Below are 13834 nucleotides of genomic sequence, written 5' to 3'. Positions count from 1 at the left end.
ACTTTGGAGGATTGTCTGCCTAGAAAATCCCCAATGCACGAAGAAGACAAGTTCCTCCCCTTCTCACACACGCACCCCTGCGCACTCACGCACATTCCCTGGAGGCCCTGGTCTGTGGGCCTCCTTGGGGCCTCACCTCCGCCTCTAGCCCACGTCCATCCCGTGTGCGACAGGATTCCATAGAGCTGGGGCCTGCAGGGTCCCGGAGCGGGATCGGCCGCTGGCTAGTTCTGCGTCTCTAGGCGGAACCTATACTTATTAGGTTTCTGCAGCTGCTGTAGCAAATCGCTACTAACCAAGGGCCTTAAACAACACACGTTTATTCTCTTACAATTCTGGAGTCCAGCAGCCCTTAAATCAGTCTCAATGGGCTAATGTCAAGGTGTCGGCAGAGCTGGTTCCTTCTGGAGGCTCCAAGGGAGAATCCACTTCCTTGCCTTTTTCAGTGTCTAGTGGCCACCTCTATTTCTCAGCTTGTGGTCCCTTCCTCCATCTTCAAAGAGCATCACTCTAATTTCGGATTCCTTCATCGTGTCACCTTCTTCTCTGATTCTGACTCCTTCTGCATCCCTCTTCCAAGGACACTGAGATTAGGTGGGGCACACCTGGGTTATCCCCATCTGGAGATCCTTGATTGCACGCGCTAAGTCCCTGTTGCCCTGTTAAGAGACCATATTCACAGGCTCTGGGGATAAGGATGTGAACATGTTTGGGGGCCATTGTTCATCCTTCCATAGCCAGTGTCCCTCTCAGGGCCTCAAGCTTCAAGGGACAGTCTCCCTGGGCCTCTTCCAGCTCTGATGCTAAAACAAGAGTCTCCTGCCTTATCGGACGTCTGGTCAAATGGGCACGGTCCCTCCCCTCTCTACTCAGTGCTGAGTCCTGGGACTCATCAGAATGGAGGTCCTCTCTACCCTGCAAGCAGCCCCAGGAGTCTGATGCCCTGATCTGGGGCCCTCAGCCCTCAGCCCGTGCTGAAGGAGATCCTCCATCTGTGAAGAGTTAACCCCAGCCCAACTTAGTTTAGGATCTTAATTTCAACCTTCCCTAAGGCAGAATTCTCCTCTGCCCACCTGTGATGTGGGGAGAAGAATCCTAGACCCTACTCAAGGCTGCTGGGTAGGGAGTGGAGATCTCTGAATGGGAGAGGCAGGGCTATGAAACTCACTCCTAACAATAATCCACATTGGCTTAAACTCCCAGAGCTCAGGCCACCCAGGCACAGCCTGGCCTCCCCAGCAGTATGCTGGGCACTGGTCCCTGAAGTGCCCAAGAGCCCTTTGGAAGCCATGTGAGGCTGTTTACTGTGGCAGAAGGGCTTCCTAGGGCAGATGGTCCTGTGCTTTATGCCCAGAAACAGTAAAATGCTGAGTCTACCTACACATACCCATGGGAAGATGCAGCCACAGTTTGGTTCATGTTTTTCCACTGCTTAACATTTTTTCACTCTTCTCTCCTGGATAGCTCTCAGGCATCACCTCCTCCAGAAAGTCTTCCCTGAAGTCTGCGGAAACTAAATTCCCTCCTTGATGCTCCCTGAATCCCACAGACAGGTTCACTGTGTCCAGGTGAGGAATGGATTTTGTCCTCTAGACAAGAGAAAGCCACTCACTGCCTTGGAGGTGCTGAGAGTAGGAGAAGAGCAGTGTCTGCTGAGATGGTGCTGGGCTCTGCTAAGCCCGCCCTCCCGGAGGACCCTCACCCCACCTTACCTCTCCGGCAACAGGAGGACCCAAGGACAGGAGGGAAGCCTTTATGATCTTGAAGAGTCAAAGCTTCTTGTCCCTGGGAGTAGGTCAGATCGCTTCTCTTATCACCCAGATGTTGCTGCCAAACTGCTACAGGGCCCAGACCTAGGTGGGTGGCCGCCTCACCCCCAGAGTGAGGTACCAGGTACCAGTGGGTCTACCCTGTATGCCAGACTGAAGGTCAGGACAAAGCTGGAACCAGCTGTGTGCAGCTGGAGGTAGGGCAAGTGTGCCTAGCTCCCTGGAATCTTTGCTTTCTCTGGTCAGATTATCCCAGCAGGGCTCCAGATCTCACCAGAACCCTTTAGTGGCTCCCTCTGCATTTCCTCTATCCACTGCCCACCAAAATAACCTTTCCTTGCAGAGGAAGGCAATAATAGCGTTTCAAGGATTTCCCATTGCACTAAGGACAAAGGTAAAAATTCTTGCTATAAAACTCTGATGGCTGGTGGGGCATGGTGGCTCACACCTGTAATCCCAGCACTTTGGGAGGCTAAGGTGGGTGGATCACTTGAGGTCAGGAGTTCAAGACCGGCCTGGGCTACATGGAGAAATCCCGCCTCTACTAAAAATATAAAAATTGGCCGGGCATGGTGGCGGGTGCTTGTAATCCCAGCTACTTGGGAGGCTGAGGCAGGAGAATTGCTTGAACCCAGGAGGTGGAAGTTGCAGTGAGCCGAGATTGCACCGCTGCACTCCAGCCTGGGGGACAGAAAAAAAAAAAAAAAAAAACAAGACCCTGATGGTCTGACCTCGGCCATCTTCAATATCAGTTGCTGCTCCTGGGCCCCTCCTGCCAGCTCACTCCCTGCAGCCACACTTGCCCTCATTGGGTTCCCTGGTGTCCATCCTCCCCACCTGAGGGCCTTTGCAACTCCTGCTCCCTTCGCCCAAAACACTGTCCCCACTCCCACCTTACCTCCAGTTTCCATATGGCTCTTATTCATCCTTCGGGTCTCAGGTTAAATGTTTCTCATGCCTCTGTCTAAATTAGAACTGCCCCCAATCCCATTCTTAAACTATCCTATTATTTTTCTTCCTAGCACTGACCACAATTGTAATCGATTCATGGTGTTTTCTATCTTTCTCCCCTACGAGGCTATAAACTCCGTAGAGGTAGGGCCCTCTCTGAATTCCTAGTATTTTAGTCCAGTGTCTGCGGTTATCAATAGTGCCTAATACATAATTGCTGATTATCCATGAAGGGTCACCCCACTGAACGCCTACTATGTACCAGAAACTCCTGGGTGCTGGAAGGAGCCAAAGAGGCAAGAAGCCACAGCTCATCAGCCTTGCAGGGCAGATGTGTCAGCAAGGGCCACGTGCTGGAGTGGCGGGGGGTGCCAGGGCAGTCAGGTGATCAGACTCTGCTTTTTAAGAGTGGATGGACCCCCAGAGACCACCCAATCTAGCCCCTCTAAAAGGGTGCTGGGGCCCCTTCCAGAGCTCTGGGTGGTGGCACTGGAACCAGAAGCCCTCTCTCCTGGTTGTAGCTCATGCCCTTTCCATGAACCCCCTGCCTTGATGATGGCCATGTCTCAGCCACCTCTGTGTCCCCAGCTACACAGTGACTGATGTGAGGGGAGTGAGCAGGGGGCAGCTGAAGCCCTGAGACAGAGCGAGCCCACCAGAGAAGTGTCCAGAAGGCAGCTTGTGCTGGCATGACAGTTGGGTCATGTGCTGGCCTGACTCCGGAGCTGGGGCCAGGTTTTCTCATGATCCCTTCCACGGCAGAGGAGTCAAGAGAAAGATCTGGGCCAGAGTCCTGGCTCTGCCTCTTATTAGCTGTGTGTGTGGCCACTTTGAGCTCCCATTTGCTCACCAGCAAAATGGAAACAATTGGGCACACCTCATAGGTTTGTTTTGAAGACTCAACACGATGATGTATGAGGAGTCTACAGTTCTGCAGCTGGCCCCCGGCGCTCTCTAATGAATGGTGGCCACAAGCGCAAGTTTTCATCATCCCAGCCCCCTCGCTCTTCCATCTTCTCACTCCTGTTCTATGGGCTCAACCGTCTGGAATCAGGAAAGCAATCTGATTAGACATATTTCGCACTGATTCCAGCCCAAGCCTACCCAAAGAGATTCTGATTGATTCCATCTAGGATGAGTTCTAAAACTCTTTATTTTTATTAATCTTTTTTTTTTTTTTTTTGAGACAAGAGTCTCGCACTGTCACCCAGGCTGGAGTGCAGTGCAGTGGTGCTATCTCGACTCACTGCCACCTTTGCCTCCCAAGCTCAAGCAATTCTCCTGCCTCTGCCTCCGAGTAGCTGGGGTTACAGGTATGCACCACCACACCCAGCTAATTTTTGTATTTTTAGTAGAGACAGCATTTCGCCATGTTGGCCAGGCTGGTCTCGAATTCCTGACCTCAAGTGATCTGCCCGCCTGGGCCTCCCAAAGTGCTAGGATTACAGGCGTGAACCACTGCACCCAGCCATAATCTTTATTTTTTAACAAACATCCTGGGTGATCCTGATGTTTAGCCAAGTTTGGGAGCCACTGGAATAAGTGATGATGAAATTTTATTTTAATAAAAGCCAACTTGTGCCCTTGAAAATAGGGGTTCGTCTCTTCCCATGGTCCCTGGAACCAACCACAGCAAGTAGGGCCCCCTCACTCCCCATGGGGAGGGTGGCATTCCTTCACAGCAGCTCTAATGGACGGAGTAGGGGTGGCACCAGCTGTGTCCCCTCCTGCAGCTGTTTCAATGCCATGGCCCAGTGGAAATCACTGTGAAAGTCATTCTCCACATCTCCCAAAGCTGGATCAGGTGGCAACTGGCTGGAGGAGCTGATCCCACCAGACAAGAGGCCTCTGTGAGCCAAGGAAATACACCCACCCACCTCCACTCAGCACAGGGCTCCCCCAGATCCTGCCTTCCTCAGCCAACAACTGCCTTTTGTCCCAAATCAGTTCATCCCCCTTGACTGGGAGATGTCTTTGCTCTGCATCAGGAACAGCTCTTGCTTCTCTGCACGCTCACTCAGGGCTGTTGGCTTTGGGAGGTGGTCAGGGCTGGATTCCACCTCGGCCCAGGGACACCCCCGGGCCTGGAACAGAGCTGCTCTGGGAAAACACGGGTGGAGGGGGAAAGGGAAGCTGTGCATTGCGGCCTCTGCAGACTCCACTCCTCCCTGAGAATGACAGTGGGTGGGGCTTTCCCTGCCTCAGGTAATTCAGCTTTTTATGAGCTGCAGGGAGACGCAAAGCAGGGATTTGGCCCAGGAAGAGAGGAAAGGCACTGAATGAGAGAACAGTCCTTCGCCAAGGACACAGGACTGTTGACGTGGGAGAGATGGGCGCAGCCTCTGGACCTGCGCCACGACGAGGAGGAAATGGTTTTCACTGAAAAACAAAGTTGAAAAACAGTTTACTGAAGGGAAGAGAAAGAGGAAAGGAAAAAAAAAAAAAACCCACCTCAAACTGTCTGATCATCAAAATCACCTGGGCAGCTTGTTAAAAATACAGATTCCAAAACTCATTCCAAGTCAATAAAATATTATTCTTGGTAGCTCTGGGCTTCTTTTCCTTGTGGTTAAAAAATGCAGGTCCCAACTCAGCCAGCTGGAAGACCCTTGGACGAGTGGGTGTCTGGGTTGAGGGGAAGCAAGACCTATGGAGTCAACACAACAGATTATGTTTCTAGTTTTCTAGTTGGATTTTGGGGAGAAAGGAGGGAAGGAGACACAACAGGCTCAGGAAAAAACTCCTAAAAGCCACTTCCCTCCAGGCAGGACGGTCTTCCACTGGCTGAGCCTGTCCAATCCGTGTCTCCTTTCTCGGGCCAGTCTCCTGGTGAATCCTCACTCTCCCGTTTCCTCCTCTTCCCCCCTCCCACCATGGGGCCCTTGTCACCCGTGGAAGTCTGAATGATGCCCCCACAGATGTGCATGTCTTTAGGCCCAGAATCTGTCCATGACACCTCGTTATAGGGCTTTCACCTGTGATTAGATTAAGCCTCTTGAGACGGGGACATTATCCTGGGTGATCTGGGTGGACCTCATGGAATCACAAGGGTCCTTCTGAAAGGGATGTAGGAGTCAGGCAGAAGGTGACCTGATGGAGGAGCAGATTGGAGTGATGCTCTTTGAAGATGGAGGAAGGAGCCACAAGCCGAGAAATTGAGCCAGAAAAGGCAAGAAAACAGATTCTTTCCTGGAGCCTCCAGAAGGAATCAGCCCGACTGACACCTTGACATTAGCCCAGCGAGACTGATTTTGGGCTTCTGGCCTCCAGAATTGTAAGAGAATAATGTGTGTTGTTTAAGCCCCTCAGTTTGAAGTGGTTTGTTACCATGACAGCCGCAGGAATCAAATGCCCCCGACCTCTATCCTGTCCACTTTACCAGCCCGGCCCCTGCCAGGGTCTCCCGGGACCAAATGCTTGCCAGCCCTGGGCCCTCCTTAGAGCCTGTCTCTCTTGGCCTCCCATCAATATGTGATATTTTCTCTGTTGGTCGTTCTTAAATCTTGTGACAGCCCACTCCACTGGTGTTCCTCATGCCTTGATGCTCCTCCTTAGCCCCCTTCCAGCACTTTCCAGCCCCACCTCTTACCCCACCTTCAACATGGCCATGTGGCCCAGGGTCCTCTTCTGAACCCTCTTCTCACTCTCTGCTTTCTCTACTTCCCAGTGATAATCCCAGATCAAGGCCATGGGTCCACACCCTAATAACCATGGGTCCCTTATGCTCTCCTCAGCAAACAGGTATTAGTATATTCCCTGCCTGTTGAAATCCAATTCACCTGTTCATCCCTCAATGCCCCACTCAAATGTCACCTCCTCCAGGAAGCCTCCCCTATCTGTCATGCCATATGCTTGTTAACAGTGTCCATCCGTCGACCCCATGGGATTGTGTGCCTAATTTATAAATTGAACTTAGAAGCTAGGATCTACAATATTTTGAGACATAGAGAGAAAAACTATACTCACATAACTTTCATTGCAGCATATTGTTATAATTGATCTATTTTATTATTGTTGTTGTTCATCTCTTACTGTGCCTAATTTATAAAATAAACTTAGAAGCAGAGTCATGACCTAGTCAGCCCTGGACTCTCAGCACCCGGCACAGTGGAACCCAGCTCTGGGACATGCTCTCCCTCCTCACTGCCATAAACACCTGAGCAGGTGTTGGAGCTGTGGAAGCTGCCCTCTGCCATTCTCCTGCCTTCTGGCCTAGGCCAGGCTGTCACAGTGGGGTTCACTTCCCTTAAAGAATCATAAGAATAGATGTCAAGTTTCCATTCTGGCCACACTGGCCTCCTGACTCCTACTCCAACAGGCCATCCCCTGATGTCCCACCTGGGACATGAATCATTCCTCTCTCCAGCGTATCCATGCTGTGGCTGCCACCCACCTGCGTGTCCCTTAGGGGCCATCTGTCAAGGTATCATGGTGCTTGTGTTCAAGTAACCCTTGTTTTACCTTGTAATGGCCCCAAAGCACAAGAGTAGCAATGCTGGAAATTTGGATGTGCCAAAGAGAAGCCGTGAAGTGCTTCCTTTAAGTGAAAAGGTGGAAGTTCTTGACTTAATAAGGAAAGAAAAAAAGTGTATATTGTGCCAAACAATGAGATACTATGCAGCCATTAGAAATTGTATTTTCAGGCTGGGCACTGTGGCTCACACCTGCAGTCCCAGCAATTTGGGAGGTCGAGGTGGGCAGATCGCTGGAACTCAGAAGTTCAAGACCAGCATGGGCTACATGGAGAAACCCCCGTCTCTACAGAAAACACAAAAATTAGCCATGCACGGTGGTGCACACCTGTGGTCCCAGCTACTTGTGGGGCTGAGGCTGGAGGATCACTTGACCCTGGGAGGTCGAGGTTGCAGTGAACCACGATTGCACTGCTGCACTCCAGCCTGGGTGACAAAGTGAGAGACCCTGTCTCAAAAAATATACATAAATAAATCAAATAAAATTGTATTTTCAAAGACTACTTTAATGACCCAGGAAAATTCTTATGATATAATTTATATGGAAAAAAAATCAAGATTTTAGATCTCAGATCTTAGCTCAGGTAGCTAGGATCTACAATATAACATTTTGAGACACATGGAGAAAGACCATACTCACATTACTTTTCTTGCAGCATATTGTTATAATTGATCTATTTTATTATTGTTGTTAATCTTTTACTGTGCCTAATTTATAAATTAAACTTTATCATAGGTATGTATGTATAGAAAAAAACATAGTGTATACAGGGTTCAATACTAACTACAATTTCAGACAACCACTGTGGGGCTTGGGCCATGTCCCCTGAAGATAAGAGGGGACTACGGTAACACCATTTATCAAAAACACATTGCTCCCAGACACCAAGAACTTTGCAGGGATTCACATCCTTTTACTTCATAATCCCACTTCTAGGACTTTATCCTAAAGAAATAATCAGAGGCTGGGCACGGTGGCTCACGCCTGTAATCCCAGCACTTTGGGAGGCTGAGGTGGGCAGATCACCTGAGGTCGGGAGTTCAAGACCACCCTGACTAACATGGAGAAACCCCGTCTCTACCAAAAATACAAAATTAGCTGGGTGTGGTGGCACATGCCTGTAATCCCAGCTACTCAAGAGGCTGAGGCATGAGAATCACTTGAACCCAGGAGGCAGAGGTTGTGGTGAGCCGAGATCATGCCATTGCACTCCAGCCTGGGCAACAAGAGCGAAACTCCATCCCAAAAAAAAAAAAAAAAAAAGAGAGAGAAAGAAATAATCAGAGATGTATGCAAAGATGTATGTGTAAGAATGTTTATTAAATTATTATTTAAAATAATGAACAATTTGGAAACAGTTCACATGCCTAACACTAGGAAATTGGCTTAGTAACCAGTGTACCGTACAATAGGATACTATGCAGCCATTTTACATCGTATTTTCAAAGAATATTTTAATGACCCAAGAAAATTCTTATGATGTAATTGATATGGAAAAAGATCAGGATTTTATATATACTATGTGTGTATGCACATGGTATTACCTCAGTTTCATTTAAATGTGTATGCGTATAGCAATAATGGTTATCTCCATTTAGTGTGATTATTATGGAGTATTTTCATTTTATTTCTTATACTTTTCCAGATTTTCCATATTTTTTACAATTAGCCTATATTTAGATTACAGTTTTTAATGCTATTAGTTTATTTTAATGGGGAAATAATTCATTGATTACTTGTCTGTTTTTCATTGGGGCAGGTGGAGTGGTGTGAAGGAAAGCTTGGGGCTGTCAAGCCAATGTATCTGCTCTTGGAGCCTGGGAGCTTCTTGGGTCCTGAGAGGCCTTTTATGTGTGTGAGGTGCCAGTTCTCTGAAATGAGTGCTGTGGCTTGGGGGTGCGCTGGAATATTTTTTATCAGGAGCCTGGACCAAGGGCTAGAGCACTCTCCATATGTCATGGTGGGTCCTACCTGAAAGGGGAGGTCGTTTTCAAGATCAGGTACCTGAGGAAGAAGCGGGTCTTCAAAATAGAAGGTGAACCTGAAAAGAAGGTGATAAAAATTACGATGGGACAAAGGACTTGGTGGGGTCTCTGTCCCCTCATAAACCTCCACATAGGATGGACAGGAGCTGGGAGCCTCCAGAGGGTAACTGGTTAAGGTAGGACTGGACACGCCTGCCTTGGGAAGCTGGATTGGGTTTACAGTTCTTCTGGGCACCATGTTTATGTCCTGTTGCCTTCCCTTGAGTGCCCTTATTAGTGCCATCTGGTCTGATCTTCCCAGGTTTCTTAGCTGTGCTTGTTAAAAGAAGCGAAAGACTGGGTTTCGGCCAGGTGTGGTGGCTCACGCCTGTAATCCCAGCACTTTGGGAAGCCAAGATGGGCGGGTCACTTGAAGCCAGGAGTTCAAGACCAGCCTGGCCAACCCAGTAAAAATACAAAAAATTAGCCTGGTGTGGTGGCACATACCTGTAATCCCAGCTACTCAGGAGGCTGAAGCATGAGAATTGTTTGAACCTGGGAGGTGGAGATTGCAGTGAGCCGAGATCACGCCACTGTACTCCAGCCTGGGTGACAGAGCGAGACTCGGTCTCAAACAACAACCAAGGCTGGGTTTCTAGCTATGTTTGGTCCACAGAATTAAAAAAGTGGTGCCATCCCTGGCGGCCAGCCAGAAAGAAGCCGTGGGAATGAAGAAAAGTGACCCAAAGAGGAGAGTGCACAGAGGGAGGTGGAGTGAGGGCTGACTGAGCCAGCTGTCTCTCCTACCCAGGAATTCTTCCTGAGCTAAATCTTGGAGATTCTGGTTTGTAAAATAATAGCTCTCCTTACATTTGTCTATTGTGTAAGTGCATGATTATGCTAAAAAAATTAAAAATTCAAATAAGCAAAACCAAAATAAAAACAAAGAAAAAGAAGCAATCTAAAATTACCCCTTAGCTTACCACTTGTCAATGTTTTATTGTATATCCTTCCAATGTTTTTCATAAATCAATGCTTTATTTTTTATTTTTATTTATTTGTTTTTTGAGATGGAGTTTCACTATTGCCCAGGCTGGAGTGCAATGGTGCAATCTCGGCTCACTGCAACCTCCGCCTCCCGGGTTCAAGCAACCATCCTGCCTTAGCCTCCTGAGTAGCTGGGATTACAGGCATGTGCCACCATGCCTGGTTAATTTTGTATTTTTTAGTAGAGATGGGGTTTCTCCATGTTGGTCAGGCTGGTCTCGAACTCCCGACCTCAGGTGATCTGCCTGCCTCGGCCTCCCAAAATACTGGGATTACAGGCATGAGCCACTGCGCCCAGCCCAATCAATGATTTAAAAATCAGATTATTTTATATACATCTCAGCTTTGTATTATTCTGTTCATTATGCTATCTGCTTATTTCTATGTCATTAGATGTTCTTCTACATCATTTTTAAAGGCTCAATTGTGTTTTATTTTCTGGATGTTTCACAGTGTATTTAACCCATGCCCCATTTTTGGACATTTAGGTTGCTTCCGGTTTTTCAGGCTTAGAAGTCACAGTGAAGGACAACTTTGTGGCTAAATCTTTGAATGACCACCTATGTATATTCCCTAGAATAAGTCCCAGAAATAGACTTCCTGAAAGAAAGGACACTAGGTTTCATTTCCATCCCTGGGCAGATCCCGAGGAAGGCTGGGTTGTTCTGGAGGTCTTGGCGCTGGGCCCTGCACTCCAAGCTTCAGGGCCTCCCAGACCCTTAGTACACGTTCCACTACCCTAAATCACCCCGCCCCTCCTCTCCCCATTCTGCCCCAGGCTTTGGACTCACCCAGGAGAATGAATTACACCTCCCAGCCGGACGTGAGGCCATTTGTCTTGTACTCTGGAATCCTGATTAGATAAAATCTGAACAGAGCACATTTACTTATTTAGTGTATTTCTGGGTGGATGGGTCCTAGCCCTTGGGGATCACCTTCTCCAGATCAGGGTGAAGAGTTTACAGGAGGGAGGAGCAGGTCACATATCCAGAGCAACCAGCTCAGGCATTCACCCTGCGGGGGGCCACAGGAACCCCACTCTCCCCAGCTCAGGCCCACTCCACTCCAGCTCCAATCTCCCCAGTCCTGCCTCCCCACCTCCAGCTCAGGAAGCTTTAGGCGTTGGTTCCTCATCATATGGCTGAGGCTGGCAGAAAGAAGGACTAGGTGCCCAGTGATGTGGCCACATCGCACCTCTGGCGGGAAGTGGACTCTCTCCGACCCCCCTTGGGGGCTCTGGTGGCCTCTGCGGGACCTCTGGTTGTCTGAGCACATGCACCCTCGCCCTCTCTGGGACCTGATGCCTTGATTTAGGGTCAGACCCTGTAAATGCCCCTTGAGAGCCCTCAAGGATCCAGGGTTCTCTTGTCCTCAGAGAAGCAGAACATACCTGCTCACAAGCCTGCAGCTTGTCCTGTGTGTCCCATCTCCTCAAGTACGGAGAGGCCAGGGCTCCCTGAATCTCATCAGATCCGAATCTCCCCAGATCTCATCAAGGCCTCTTCCCAGGAGACACCAACTCTCGAGGTCTGGAGAGACACCTGGAACCTGTATTTTCCCAAATGGTCCTCTTGGCTCTTCCCACAGAGCTGTCTTCTTGTCCCTGGTCTCCACTGATGGGGAACAAGGCATGTGACCCTTTGGGTCGGGCAGGCCCAAGGCAGGCGAGGCAGTGAGAAGCAGGCGAGGGGATAGGGCTGCTTGCTCAGGTAACTTGGGTTGAGGAGGTTTGGCAGCCGAGCTGCCTCTCCTGGCAGCGGGGCTTGGCCAAGGGCAATGTGCAGCCACACAAAGCCATCCTCACAAAGCCACCCTCACAGCCTCTCTGGCCGAGAGTCCCTGGGCGCTCACTTGCTGGGATGCACAGGCACGCCTCTGGCCAGGCAGGGCCTGTGGGGGTTTGTGGCCTGGAGAATCAAAGAGCCGCCCTCAGCTCGGAGAACACTTCCTCTAGAAGGCTCTGGTAACAGCACACCGGGTCTGAGGAGAAAGAGCCTCTGTGGGCCACGGTGGGTCTGTGCCCACAGAGGCTCACACACCACCCCTCCTGTTCCAACACCACCCCCTGCCCGGCCCCAGTTCTCCTACCAGCCCAGGGGACTCAGGTGGGCCAAACCTTTTCACACTGCCCACCCCCACACACACCACAGCAAGAGGGTGAGCCTCCCTCTTTCTCCGCCGGGGTCTCTGGGGCCTCCTAGGATGGGGGTGGGTGGTGCCATAAGCCCTGGGTGCCTGTGGGCGGTGGTCCCACAGATGCCCTGCTCAGTTCCAGACACAGTTGTTATTTGGACTTTTCACATCAAAGTAATTAATTAAATAATATGCAATAGAATACATTCTCTTCCTCAGTCAGTGGCAACCCCATCCCTTCATTCACTCAGGCCGAAACCTTGGAGAGCCGTCCTGGAGTTTTTCAGACCCATGTCCAAACCACTGGAGCATCTTGTCAGCAGGATTCCAACTTCTTCCAGAGCCCGCCCGCCTCTCACCACCTCTCTGTCATTTCCCACCTGGATGATTACAACAGTCCCTGTTGAGGCCCCGGCCCCACCACGCCACCAGTGGGGAGAATGCTTCCTCTAGAAGGCTCTGGTGGATTTGGGTGGTGAGGGGGAGAGGGGTAGTCCAGGGCCAAGCCACACCAGTGACCCCACGTGTGTTCAGAACCCTCCTGTCTACATTTGATTTCATCTTGGCTACTCTTGTCAAGACATGCAGTTTGTTAGTCTTGAGCAAGTAAGAGTCCTTATTTGTATGCCCTCACATGTTATCACAAATCCCCCAGATTCTTTTTCAGATCTCATGCCCTAATTTGGGGTTTATGAAATCTACCATGCTGATAGGGATTCCTGTCTGCCATGGGGACTTTGAGCCATGACTCAGAACAAGACACTTATCAATCTGGGGCCTCTCCGAAGATGCTGAGACCAGGGCCAGTCTCAGCTGCAACGCCCTGCTTGGAAGCCACTATGGGATGATTCTGCAACAGATATCATGATGCAACAGATGCCCATGAATGACATGGGAAAGCTGGGCCCCATCGCCCAGGGGGACACTCCTGCTGTGCTCTGTCAGCAGGAGGGAGCCTCCTAGGAACTTCATCAGGACCCATTCTTTCTCTTTTTCTTTTCTTTTTTTTTTTTTTTTTTTTTTTGTGAGACGGAGTCTCACTCTGTCACCCAGGCTGGAGTGCAGTGGCTCAATCTTGGCTTACTGCAATGTCCGCCTCCTGGGTTCAAGCGATTCTTTTGCCTCAGCCTCCTGAGTAGCTGGGATTACAGGCATGCACTGCCATGCCTGGCTAATTTTTGTATTTTTAGTAGAGACAAGGTTTCACCATGTTGGCCAGGCTGGTCTCAAACTCCTGACCTCAAGTTGTCCTCCCACCTTGGCCTCCCAAAGTGCTGGGATTACAGGCGTGAACCACTGCGCTTGGCCGGGACCCATCTTTGTGTGGGATCCCTGGCTCAGTGCTGGGACAGAAACAGGTTTTCCTTGGACTCTGTGGTGTGTGTTTGAGTGTATGTGAGTGAGTGTGTGTGTGATAATGCACCCTGCCCTGCCTTTCCCTCCCCACTCCTCCAACCTGGAGGTGACAGTCACAGGGCCCAGCCCCTCCCTGCCACC

The 13834-nt window shown here is 50.0% G+C and overlaps 1 long non-coding RNA gene across 2 annotated transcripts; it reads right to left on the bottom strand.

Moving 5' to 3' along the window:
* Nucleotides 1-297: 297 nt before the first annotated feature.
* LOC134756797 (uncharacterized) lies at nucleotides 298-12031 on the bottom strand. Of its 2 annotated transcripts, XR_010129988.1 has the most exons (6): nucleotides 11595-12018; nucleotides 9165-9234; nucleotides 7521-7618; nucleotides 3598-3764; nucleotides 1388-2450; nucleotides 298-659 (listed from the first exon to the last, which is right to left on the bottom strand). It is a non-coding gene; the product is annotated as an uncharacterized lncRNA (long non-coding RNA). The 2 variants fall into 2 exon arrangements; XR_010129989.1 differs by lacking the exons at nucleotides 298-659; nucleotides 1388-2450; nucleotides 3598-3764; nucleotides 7521-7618 and adding exons at nucleotides 4167-5099; nucleotides 5199-5367 and having other exon boundaries at nucleotides 11595-12031.
* Nucleotides 12032-13834: the final 1803 nt, after the last annotated feature.

Source organism: Gorilla gorilla, chromosome 12 (genome assembly GCF_029281585.2).
Source record: "Gorilla gorilla gorilla isolate KB3781 chromosome 12, NHGRI_mGorGor1-v2.1_pri, whole genome shotgun sequence".
Classification (NCBI taxonomy): Eukaryota; Metazoa; Chordata; class Mammalia; order Primates; family Hominidae; genus Gorilla; species Gorilla gorilla.
Note: the sequence above shows the minus strand (reverse complement) of the source record. Positions and strands in the feature narration are given on the sequence as shown.